This window comes from Corythoichthys intestinalis, chromosome 22 (genome assembly GCF_030265065.1).
Source record: "Corythoichthys intestinalis isolate RoL2023-P3 chromosome 22, ASM3026506v1, whole genome shotgun sequence".
In the NCBI taxonomy this organism is placed as follows: Eukaryota; Metazoa; Chordata; class Actinopteri; order Syngnathiformes; family Syngnathidae; genus Corythoichthys; species Corythoichthys intestinalis.
The window spans coordinates 13361025-13374499 of NC_080416.1; the positions used below are offsets into that span (position 1 = coordinate 13361025).

General features: G+C 40.2%; 1 protein-coding gene across 4 annotated transcripts in view; it reads right to left on the bottom strand.

Moving 5' to 3' along the window:
* Positions 1 to 13475, bottom strand: part of LOC130910532 (teashirt homolog 1-like) — a 281199-nt gene that overhangs the window by 22009 nt on the left and 245715 nt on the right. The window contains exon 1 of one of the 4 annotated variants that reach the window (XM_057827930.1): positions 9826 to 10101. The exons of the other annotated variants lie outside the window; for them this stretch is intronic. The gene's annotated coding sequence lies outside the window, so the exon portion shown is untranslated. Of the gene's footprint in view, positions 1 to 9825; positions 10102 to 13475 lie in introns of those variants that run through there. 4 annotated transcript variants of the gene reach the window in all.

The window sequence follows — 13475 nt, forward strand, 5'->3', positions numbered from 1 at the left end:
CTCAATGAAGCATTTAATAAAGACACACATTTTTTCCACATTATTCTTGTTTAAAAATAATTCACATTATGAATGTGGCACGGTGGGATAGTAACACGTTGAAGATTTATTGAAAAAAACTTTTTTTCCTGTATTGGATGGGGACTCGGTATTAGCAGATTCTCAAAAGTATCTCTGCATATTCTCACTCACACATACAACCGCAAATAACCAGGAAATGGCGTCATGGCGACAACTCAAGTCGCTGAGGTTGCGGACAATTTTCCGTATAACATATTATTCCAAAACCCTCGTATTTAGAGCACAACCAATAATAAAACAAATAAAAACCATTAGAAGTTTTACAGCATACTACAGCGATTTCACTGGCATTAAACGCATTGTCTGGAAATTAAATACATACTGCAATTTTCCATTAAAGACAATTTAATACCTTGATTATTCGGATTTTAAATTTAAGACATTTTAAGGACCCACGAGAAAACTGCCCTAACACGCCAAATACTGTAGATCTGACATAGACTACTGACATACTCAAATTCACAGCAGAAGGATGACTCGATGCCAATCGATTGGACTATCATCGTCTGGTGTAGCGTCTTTTGTAGCGTTTTAGCTGACCGCCATCTTGGGTTAAGCGACCGGCAGGTGAAAACAAAATCTTGAAGATTACATGTTGTGTGACATTGGTGCGTTGTTTCTTAACGCCAAATTATACCGGATGCGTGTGTGGTACAGATCCACCAAGATATAGTGGGTGGAGCCAATCCATTTCCATTCTATCATATTGTTCAAATTATACCGGCTGCTTATGCACTACGGATTGACTTCCGACAAGCTCCGCCGTGCCGGGACTTGCCAGATGGTTTGGGCAATTTTCTATTTTTGCCGGTGACGCAACTGTCAAAATGGGCGGAGCCAGGCCTGGATTAAACAGGCCAGGTGCTTATTCAGGGTTTAAACACTAGCGAAGCTGGACGATGAACGATTCATCATGGAGGTGTAAACACACGAAGCGATTTACGACACAGCAATTTTTTTTATAAAGGACAACTTTAAAAAGGAATCTGCATAGAAGGCCAAAGCAGAAGCTATGAGGATGGACGGTGAGTTATGCAAGTTATGTAATTTAAAACCGTAATTAACTCATTCACTCCCAGCCATTTTCACCGGAGCAACCCCCTTTGCTCCCGGCCGTTTTACTGGATTTTGACTGATTTTGCAAGGCCCACAAAACATTCTGTTTTATATTTATATCTATTGCTATATAAACATGGAACCCACCAAAAGAAAGATTAGACTCTCTTCTTTCAGCAGGAAAAAAAGTTCATATCTTTTTCCATTCTTTAGATAACAGCATTAGAAAATAGCTTAGTTTGAGGGATTTTCCAATTTCTGATTAAAAAAATAGAGAAATACATAAATACATTTCAAACATAACTGACTTTAAGACAGCTATTTTTTGCTTTTGTGACATCCCAAACATCTGAATAATTTTTTCCTGCTACAAAACAACATAAAAAAACAAGACAAATAGAGCTTTGATAGCAAAGTAACAATTTATTTACACATAACTAAACTATTGAACTTAGAGATGATGCTGTTGTGCCCGCGGCTGTATTGGCAGATGGGGTAAAATTTTCCCTCATCACCGCCTGTCTGTCTCATCAAGATAGATTTTTTTTCCCATCTTTTTTTAACATTCGTTCATTCACTGCCATCCCTCCCAGATCAAATGGATTGAACGTCTAAGGCCGTCAGTGGCAGCCAATGCCAGGCAATGAGGTAATTTTGGGCCATTTAAGGTCATTTAACTGTTGATTTTCAGTTACTTCCTGTTGATTTGGGGGTATTTTATGGGTCACTTCCCGTTTATTTTGAGTTACAGAGCAGGACGTGACCTGGGAATCACCCAAATGTATAGGCAATGACTCAAACTCAACAGGAAATTATCTGTAAATGCCCTAAAATGAACCGCAAGTCACCTGTAAATGCCCTGAAAATCAGACAGAATGACTGTGAATGCTCTGGTTTCGAATGAACGAATGTTCCCAGTCTAAATAGATTGGGCGTCGTGCGCCGTCAATGCAGCCTTAGAGTTAACCGAGACACTATTATGGTGGAAGATCTTGCTAGCAACTTGTTAATTCCTTTTTATTTATTTTTTTAGACACCTTTTTAAAACGATATCTTGATTCTTGGCAGGGGCATATCGATAACCTTTTGGGATACAAAGTATCACGATATATCACTATTTCGATATTTTGTCACACCTCTATAATATTTCAGTTTTTCTTGTGTATTCTTTAGGGATGTCCTTGATCAGATTACGTGATCGGAAATCCGAGCCGATCGGGCCACTTTTCAGAAGATCTGAATTGGGTGAAAAGGATCGGGGTTTTAATTTATAAAAAAGTACAGTACAGTAACATGTTTAGAACTTTTGTTCAAAATAAATAAATACGTCAGTATCGGATTGGGACTTGGTATTGGCAGATTCTCAAAAGCAGATGACTCGGGTGCAAAAGAACATCCCTCGTATTTATAATATTTTAAAGGGGCTCATAGGAAAAGCATTGCTATGATGTGGTCCACAATAAAAATGAGTTTGAGAACCACTAATTGTTGACAAAACAAAAACATTTAGAGTACTTCTGAAGATTTTTTTAGGATTGAGGAGTAAATGATGTACTGGAAGAGCCCATACAAGTAGCCATGTCCAGCTAATTGTGTCTGTATGCAACCAGACGTGTGTGCATGTGAGTGTTTATGTGTGTGTTGGCTCAAAGAAGCCTCCCAGCCGGAGCGAGGCAGGAAGAGAGGAAGCCATCCTTCAACAGAGCACAATATCCGACTGCGGACAGACAACCAACGGCTGCGCGGGTGTGGAAAACGCCAGAAAAAAAAACCCTCCCCTGCCCAAAGTGCCCTCTATCTCTTTCACTCACACACAACATAACTCCATCTGCAGGAATGCTAAAAGAGGAGGCGTTCGGAGGGTTTTGAGTGTATGAAGAGGGTGAGTGCTATGAGGTAATACAAGTGTGTGCAGGGGCGTTGAAAGAAGTTTTGGAATGTGAAAAAACATCAAATAAAACTTCAGTTGAAATGCTTTGAAAGTTCAATATTAAAAGTTGCTCTCTTCAAGGGGCCCAGAATGTGAGGCCACGCCCCCCTGCGTGTGTGTTTTGGGAGGTCAGGTGTGTGCTCAGAGAGCGTGCGTCATGCGGCGTGGGAGGGAGACTGATGTGTGTCACCGCGCATCTGCGGGCCGAGCGAATAAATTAGGCTTATGAAGACAAATGAACAGGCGCTTGAAAAAGGAGACCATAGGGAGGGTGGGGGATGGTCGGGGAGATCACAGAAGCGGACGTGATGAAGGAGGAAGAGAGGCGTATGGTGGGACTGCGGCGGCGTTGCATGCAAAGAGAACATAGTAATGGGTTTGAGAGCGCTAGATCAACTCATTGGCTGCAGTTGACGGCGAGAGACGTCCATTCCATTTGAACTGAGAGAGGCTGGCAGCGATGCAGCCCTCCTAACTCATATGGATCGGACGTTTCCCGCCGTCAATGGCAGTGAATCAGGTAAACAACAGGAGTGTGTCATTTGTGTGACAGTTTGCAGGCTAGTTTGTGGTTGTAGTTTCAATGGCATAAACGCAAGATGTGTTAAAAGCTAATGAAAAAAAAAGGATTTTGGAGGAGGGTTTTAAAAATGTAGACTTATCTAATGCGCAATGGGTGGTCGTTACATTGTTTTGGACCACCAAAAGAAACAGTTCAATTTCCTTCAGTGTTCTTCATTTCTTCAAAGTGATATGGTATAAAAGGGTTGGGCGATCTGAGCTTTTTTTTTTCATATCATACGATCTTGATTTCTTTCATTAGTATTATTTATGCGACTGTTGTTTGTCAGTTTTCTACAACAGTGATTCCTCATTTTTCGCGTTTAATAGGGACCAGAACCTGCCGCGATAAGTGAAAAACCGTGAAGAAGGGGCCCCCTCATATATATATATATATATATATATATATATATATATATATATATATATATATATATATATATATATATATATATATATATATATACGTATATGGCGGAAAACACAGACAAGGCTGAAAAAGCAGTTTCTGCTCTTGCACCCCTCTGTATATGCTGCCATAGCAGTTTCATGGCGCATTAAGTCCCCAAACTATTTCTAATTTGTCCGTTTTACCCTGTAGACACCCGTTTACAGACACCGCGCAATCGCTTTTGTTTCAACCCAGCCATAAAAAAAAGCTAATTGATTATATTTATTATTCGAAATGTCTGTCATTTTTAGCTTAGAATTGTTCATTGATGTATAACACTTAGTTTAAAAAAAATAACAAAAAAATTATTCATTTGCACATTTTAAACCACATACGAAAGTGACTCAGATCGGATTTGAAATGGTCCACTTCTATGAGGCTTGTCCCATTCAGACTGTCAAGTTAATGCCTCACTCGACTCGGAAAAACACGAAAAAATCGGATTCATGCATTAAGACCTGTAGTATAAACCTAGACTTAGTTGCCGTAGCAACTGTTTAACAAGTTAAACGATGATTGACGCATGCGGTGCTTTGGTCTTCCCAGGAACCCGAACTTCAAACATTAAATGTCTGTCAATCCAATCGTCGTTTACCTTAATGAGCAACACCAGTGCACTCGCTGCCTGACCAACAAAGAGCAGGGAGAGGGAGGTAGAGTGACACTATGCGATCGGCCCGGGACTGCTCATCTGTTTTTGGGGCAGTTTACATGGCGACTCTGCGACACGAAGACGCAATGACTGTGTTGCGGAGTGGCCTCGCGTTCGTATGGTGTCGGCAAAGACGGAAGGCAAAGACGCAAACCTTGGAATCCTGCATTCAAAGTGGAAGAATTCGATTGCGGGGGGTTGAGGGGGGCTTGCTCTGCATGCATATCAAAAGCTCCTGCGGCGCGGGACCATCCCGATAACGTCAGCACTCGCACACGTCACATTGGGCGCACGCAGCGGTGCCACTAAACATTAAAAACAGCAAATATAGCGGAACGTCGGCTTTAATTTACTGGTTTTATAATATTTTTAACTTAAATAGGTTGAATTTTCCCATTTTTGTGCCTTTTTGAACAAAAAAAAAAATGCCATTGCTTCGAGTGGGTGGGCATGTTTCCTTCCGGGCTGAGGAGGTCAAAGTGCATAATTTGCTGTCGCCTTGTAAATCTGCACTGCCCCCTAGGGCCTGGCATGAATACTACACCGTTTTCATGCGGAATTGCGACATTGTTCGAATGGAGACGGAACCATATAAATGCAAACATGAAATTTGTCGTCTTCTCTGAAAGTCACCATGTAAACCAGGGGTGTCCAAACTTTTTGCAAAGGGGGCCAGATTTGGTGTGGTAAAATAGTGTGGGGGGGGAGGGGGGCAGACCTTGGCTGACGTCCTTTATGTAGAACAATATATTAAAGCAAATTTTAGCAAGCCATTCTGTGTGTCACGTTTGCATTATTATTTCTTTAATTAATAATTTCAACAATGTCGCAACTAGCCTTTGTGGCGTTCTCTTTTGACTCCCGGGCTCTTGCGAAATACTGCTGCTGTGAAATTAAACTACCTTCACGTTGCTTCAATTTCTCGCTGCGTATCTTCCCTGTAATGTTGTCGTACATGTCAGCGTGTCTTGTCTGGTAATATCGCCTCACATTGAACTCTTTAAAAACAGCGACTGTCTCTTTGCAAATGAGGCAGACACAGTTGTGGCGTATTTTAGTGAAGAAATAGTCCAATTTCCACCTACCCATGAAGCGACGGCCGTAGCAGTCAACTTTCTTTTCTTTTGTTTATTGTCACCATTTTAGAAAATTGGAAGTAAGCGGTCACACGGGGTAATGTTGTTTAGAATGCTGCTGCCTTTTAGTGGGTAAATGAGTAGCAGCATTTAGTGTGTAAGCTACTTCATATGCTGACAGCAGTATTGCTGACCAAATTATTACGTCTGTGTGCGGGCCAGACGTTATTTATTTTATGACAGAGGTTGGGGGCCAGATGAAATTTGACCACGGGCCGGACTTTGGACACGTCTGATGCAAACGGACCCTTTTTATTATCTTTTTTTTTTTTCAATGGAAAAAAAAAATCCGCGATGGACTGAGGGCGTGAAGTTTGAAGCGCAAAGTCGCGAGGTATCACTGTATATACGTATCTGATCGATTAAAATATGACACAAGCGATCACATAGATCGATCTAAATATCTTCCAATCATCAACCTCCATCTTAAAGAATGATTTGAAATGTGTTTAAATTATTCTAAATGTGTTTGCAGTTTGTTCAAGGCTTTTATTGTCGAGTTTCAGATTTCGGTCATGAAAACATCCCTGGCTCACCAATTTTTTTTTTTTTTTAAACTTCTTGACCCATTTAAGTTTATGGACTGTAGGCAAGTATCCCATGACGCACCGGTCTGGTTGTGGGGCTTTGTCACGCATCCCGTCTGAGACCCCCAACCCCTGCCTGGCGCCCCCTCGTTTGATAAATGACACGTGTCATTCTGTCAGCCCCTGCCATCCGGGCCGGGAGGCCCCACTCTGATGTATGGCTGCTCCGGCTTTAAAGGAAATGGCGTGTTTAGGCAGCGGCCAGAAAAAACATGGCCTCGGTTTAGGGCTACGTGTCTTCCAGTGTGTATCGCCGTGTGTGTGCTTATTAGCGACGGCGTACGAGCATGTGCGTGCTCTGAAAGCTGTCAAGCGGACGGGCAGAGGGAGACAAATCATCGTCATGGCCGCCCCAGCTGTTCCCCAAATTTGGTGCGAGGAGGAGAGCGAGGAGGAGGTGGTGTGGAGAGAGAGAGAAAAAAAAAACAGGCCGTTTGAGTTCTAAACGGCTGACGCTTCCCAGAAACGGCTTGGACAAGTGGAGCTGACAAACACGCACGCACACAAACAGACACGCACAAGCTTGGGATGGGAAGTTTGCCAATCCCAGAAGGAAGTGTTTTCTACACATCAACACTCATCCAACAAACAACAACAAGAGGTGTGTCCTTTGCAGGTGCCAAACCATTTTTTACGTGTTGGGTTCGTTTCAACCATTGGTTCCGAAATTTGGGTCTCTGAATGTGAGGGTAACTCAGTCAGTCTAGCGCAGTCAATTAGGAGTGGGAACCTCTTGGTACCTCACGATACGATTTGCGATACAAAGCTCACGATAACGATGATCTGACGATACAACAATTACCGATACATTTGTAGACTATCCTAGAATGATTTCCAGACCAACAACTAATAAACAGAAAAACAAGCTTCTGCTGTGAATTGGAATGAGTTTATCACTAGTAGACGTTCAATCCGTTTGAAGTGGGAGGGGTGGCAGCGAATGAACGAATCATTCGCTGCCACCCTCCCAGTTCAAATGGATTGAACGTCTATGGCCGTCAGTGGTAGCCAATGCCAGGCAATGAGTTAATTTTGGGCCATTTACCTGTTGATGTTCAGTTACTTCCTGTTGATTTTGGGGTATTTTATGGGTCACTTCCTGTTGATTTTGAGTTACAGAACAGGAAGTGACCTGGGAATCACCCAAATGAATATAAATGCCCTAAAATGAACCGCAAGTGACCTGTAAATGCCCTGAAAACCCAGTCTAAATGGACTGGGCGTCGTGCACCGTCAATGCAGCCTTAGAGTTAACTGAGACTAGGCATGTGCCGGTATGAGATTTTGACGGTACGATAACCGTGAGCAAAAATACCGTGGTTTAACGGTATCACGGTATTGCAATTATAGCTCCAAAATGTTTGTCCAAAATTATTTTGAGATGTATGGGTTAAAAAAAAAAACAAAAACAAACTTTTTTCCATTGAACAGGATTTTTTTTTTCAGAACATAGTTGAAAATTGGAACATGAATATATTGTTAAAATAAATAATCAATAAAAAAAACCTAATATTTTAAATTAAATTAAAATATAACAGACTATACCCACAGTCACAGCTCAAGTTGCTCAAGATTAGAGCAAGAACAAAATAATTTTCATAAAAAAGTAAAAACACTTCTGAATAAAATGTTTAAAAATCTATACTGCATGACTTTTTTTTGAGGGTGGAAAAGCTCAAGTTAAGTTTCACCATTTTCAGCCACTGTGTCAACTCTAGTCTACATGATGTCATGCCTGTGTGTTAAAAAGAACAAAGAATTCATAAGTTAATAAGTTAGTTAAAAATGTAAAAGTTAGTTAAAATGTAAATATTTTTGTGGAAAGGTTTTATCTAAAAACATTGGGAGTGAGACCTCCCCTTGATCCAGCAAACGTGGATTTCTGCTTAGGGCAAGATCATCTTTCGTAATTAACGATCTTTGACGCTATCCCATTTCCCCTTCATTCAAGCGAATCAAGCTTGTTTTCTCACTCTGCGGCTGTAACACTCGACGAAGTTGCTCTCCCAGCTAAGTCTAAGCTAACATTCGTCTTTGTAAGCTTTTAGTTAGTTTGTATATCGAATTTGAAAGGAAAATGTGTTGTTTTTGGCGAACTTTTTTATGGTGCTAATCTGTTGAAGCTACTCACACAAGGGAAAACACAATTGCACGTTTTAAATGTATTCATTTTGTATATTCCACTTACCACGATTTGAGAGCTCAATAAATTGAAGAAAAGAACGTCTTATGTTTGGAGTATTTGTTTTTGGATGCGCTGTCTGTCTAGTCAATAGTGTCATTTTCACACACCGCAACAAACGGGAGGGGGTGAGCGCTACTGCGCCACGCCACTTCTGGCTGCATTTTTAACACATGAAAAATAGCGAATACCGTACTACGGTCTCACAGAAAATTTTAGTGGTTTTGAAACCGCGACGTTTTCACACCACGGTAAACCGTGAAAACGGTAACCGCCACATGCCTAACTGAGACTCTATTATGGTGGAAGATTTTTATTTTGTTTTTTAGATATTGACACCTTTTTAAAACGGTATCTCGATTCTTGGCAGGAGCATATCGATAACCTTGTGGGATACAAAGTATCACGATATATCACCATTTCGATATTTTGTCACACCCCTGCAGTCAATGGTAGCCAATTTGTTCAAACGTTCATATGGAGACTATCACGACAAACACACGAAAACCAATGACACTTCTCTGATATGTTTGTGATGTATCAGCACGTAAATCTGCCATCCCTGCAGTTTTCTTATCAACAAAAGGTTTTTTATTACAGCAATTGTTCTTTTTGCAGAACGAATGACGTGTTTTTTCTAGAGCTGTCCCGACTAGTCGACATGGTCGACGTCATCGATGACGTAAATCCGTCGACGGCTAAAGAAGGGTTAAAAAAATATATGCGTGGAAAGTTCAGAATGTCGCACGCTTGGTATGCAAGCGGGGAAAGCGGCACAAAGCCAAAAAAGCGCACCAAAGTCCAAAACATTGACTTATTTTTAAATAAACAGAGGAGGGTACACTGTTGTCTCCTGTCTCTTCAATGCCAAGCTTGACTGCACGTCGGCAGTGAATGATAACAGGACATTGTAAGTCCGTCTAACAACCTAATGACATGTTTTATTGAAGTTGCTAAGCCTGTCGCGATATGCAATAAGTCCATTTATCGCGTGGTAAATAAAAATGAGGGCGGTCATTTTCCCGGTTGTGCTTTATCGCTGCGCGCGCGTGCGTGCTGATGGTTTTCTCTCATCAACACGCTGTAGAATTAAAGTTCAGACATACAAAATAAGAAAACACATCTATATTAAACACTATATACGTTAGCATTGCTACTTTGAAGTGAATGGGGAAAAAAGACGACCTACTTTAGCCGGCTATAAAACAGGCAGCCTTCTCCAAAACTTGCAGTTAAAAGGTGACACTTCAAACATGAAAAATCGCTGGTTAACAGCATTTGCAAAAGGAAAAAAAAATCTATGACTGACAACACATGCAATGACAAAAAGTGCTTTTTTGCGGAGTGTAAAGCTAAAATTAGCGGTTTAGCGAACGTACTTCCGGTGAACATTTCACAATAAAAGCATGTAATGTTCGTCATATACGTAAATAACGATTTCTGGCGTTAATCCCACATACTTCAGATTCTACACTAAGAATACCTTTAAAATGACACCCTTTATGAAAATTCTGATTGGCAATGAATAATTATTATAATACTATTATATATAGTACTAAAGTATACTATAATATTAATGCTAGGTATTTTTTTAAGAATTGTTTTGAATCATTTTGGAAAGGTGAAGTCAGTGTTCTGAATCTGTTTACATTCCATTCTTTTGCACAAGTTAATTCTATCAGCATTTGAACTCATTGTTAATTTGTGATTTATAATTGTTATCTGTTTATTTGTACTTTAATCAAAAATTTAAGTGTTCCAAAATGTTTTTGTGAATTGACAAGTGTCAAAAAAAAATGTCATTGCTAAATTAGTAAAAAAAAAAAAAAAAAAAAAATTATTATAAGATTAGTCGACTAATCGTAAAAATAGTCGGCTGACTAATCGGGAGAAAATTAGTCGTTTGGGACAGCCCTAGTTTTTTCACTCAACCAAAACATTTGTTCACGATTATAGAAAACTTTCCGTGACCAGTGTTTTTGTGATCAGCCATTGTTCGATTTTTCACGTGAAACATCTAAAACATGGGAAGTTTGCCAATCCCAGAAGGAACTGTTTTCTACACATCAAGACTCATCGAACAAACAACAAGAGGCGAGTCCTTTCCAGGTGGCAAACCATTTTTTACGTGTTGGGTTCGTTTCAACCATTAGTTCCGAAATTTGGGTCCCTGAATGTGAGGGTAACTCAGTCAGTGCTATTAGTGGTGATAGACGTCAATCCATTTGAACTGGGAGGTCGCAGTCAATGGTAGCCAATTTGTTCAAATTAATCATTTTGCCAATCCATTCAAAAAGCTGACGTTCATATGGAGACCATCACGACAACCACACGAAAACCAATGACACTTCTCTGATACGTTTGTGATGTATCAGCACGTAAATCTGCCATCCCTTCAGTTTTCTTATCAACAAAAGGTATTTTATTACAGCAATTTTTTTTCTTTTTGCAGAACGAATGATGTGTTTTTTCACTCAACCAAAACATTTGTTCATTACTATAGTAACCCTTCCATGACCATTGTTTTTGTGGTCAAATATTATTCGTTTTTTCACGTGAAGCATCTCAAACTTATCATGAATCACAAACAGAACATCAGGCATTGTCTTGATGTTTTCCAAAACATTCAGACATGCAAATGAATTTGCCGTTTTAAAAATAAAGTGGAGGATGACTAAGCTTGTCAAATTCTAGATGTTTTATTACAGATATTTTGCCTCCACGTGTGTTTAAATGAAACTTTCCAACATATGAAGAAGAAATAACTTTTTAGCTAAACTGTTACCAAAGCAAAACGTCAGATCATGGCACTAAGTCAAACTCCAAACCGACACTTTCCGCCGACTACATAGCCTGGCATGCATAGTACACCTCTTCAACTGTTTCAACAACAAGGATTGTTTCAAAAAAACTCACTTCTTGACTAGAAAATGTCACGTAAAGCATCAACGTCCCCGTTCTTACAGTTTAAACCGAAGCACCATTGGTCGAGGAGAGCCCCACCTGGAAGTCGTGAACTCTGAGTGACCCTATTCGGTCGGGCTGAGCTCCCTCCTACTAAACTCCTCTCATAGCGTCCTCTCTCCCACGGCGGGAAGAGGGAGGAGGGGAGACTGTCGAGGGGAGGAGAAAAAAACAGCGTCATTAGGCTGTGAGTGATGAGTGGCAGCCATGGGTGACATCCTCCCCTCTCTTTCTCTGCTCCGACATCCAAATGCTTTCACTCCCCCTCCTTCCATGGCTGCCCCCCAGCCACCCTCGCCATTTGCCTCCATACTTTCTGGCTGCTCGCTTTATTTCGCCGATCGCTCCAGTCATTTTTCTTTCACTTCTTTCTGTCGCTCTTTTTCCATTGCTGCCCCCTCCTCCTCTCATTCTTTCTTGTCTGCTGTCACTCTTCTCTTGCCCTGCTATTGCTTCTAAGACTTAGACCCTCTAGGCCCTCACAGTTTGTACTGTATATGAAAGATCCAAAGATCCAGGGTAGGCATGTGCCGGTATGATATTATGACGGTATGATAACCTTAAGCCAAAATATCATGGTTTCACGGTATCGCAATTACAGCTTTAAAATGTGTTACTTTGGAATATCTGGGTTAGGAAAAAAAAAAAAAAAATTCAATTGATTTGGATTTCTAATTTTCAAAAAATATGAGCAAATTGCAACATAAGTATAATGTTAGGTTCAAATTAAAAAAAAAAACAAAATATTCCAAATAAAATTAAAATAAACACATTCCTTTAGTTGAGCCTAAACTCACAGCCACAGCTCAACTGTATTATTACCACAACAATAATAATTAAAGTATTTTCCATAAATAGCGCGTGTGTATGACTCGTATCATGTTTACATTATTCATACACTCTCTTTCTCAACACAGACAGTTGCCAGAGAGAAAAAAAACCCACCACGTTTTACCCCCGCTAAACACACTAAACACGCTCGTAGCTGATGGGAAACGTTCATGACCGAGGTGCCCGAAATTTCCGATTCTTAGATCATTCGCGATTCGGCCGTGGAAGATTCGAGAACGATTCACAAACATCCAAATTCCGATTATTTAATAACACCAGGTCAAGCGGAACTAAAACACAGTCAGCACGGTTTTCGGGAAGCAATGAGAAATGGACTGAGAGTAAATATTAGAGGTGGGAATCTTTTGGCACCTAACGATTCGATTACGATTCAGAGGCGCCGATTCGATTATAAATCGATTATTGATGTTACCACAACCCCCCGCGCTTTTAATGTTTTGTATATTAGTTTCAAAATTGTTCAAAAATCCTCTCAGGCTAAACCAAACTAATATTTCAGTATCATGTTAACAGTTTAAAACAGTAAATAAAACACTCAAGTCCCATTCTGTATCAGCAGCTTTAAACTACATTCAATTAATTTAATGATGTGAATCAACCGTTAAAGTTGTTAAAATTCTCCCGTTATTCCATAATTTCCCTTCTGTCTACTTTTGACATGTCAAAGTTTTAAAACTGTTTCATCATTTAAAGATGGATTCAAGTTAAGATTTTGTCGATTTAGGGAGTATATTAGATAAAAAGTTAATTAGGTTAGCGACAACAGAGCCTTCTAGAGAATTCTACTGCTTCAAGATGGCGGCTGTTAACAACGTGGCAACTACTAAACGGGAAGTCTGTCATTTTGCATCTAGTTCTTTTTACATGTTCCACCGTCGCCGTCGTCTGTCATTTTGCATCTAGTTCTACATATATGTGATATCTATTATAGCCGTATGTTTGTAGCAACTAGCAACTGGGCGTTGTTTGAAGCAGAACATGATATTTACTCTCGGTCCGTTCCTCATTGCGTCCCGAAGACTG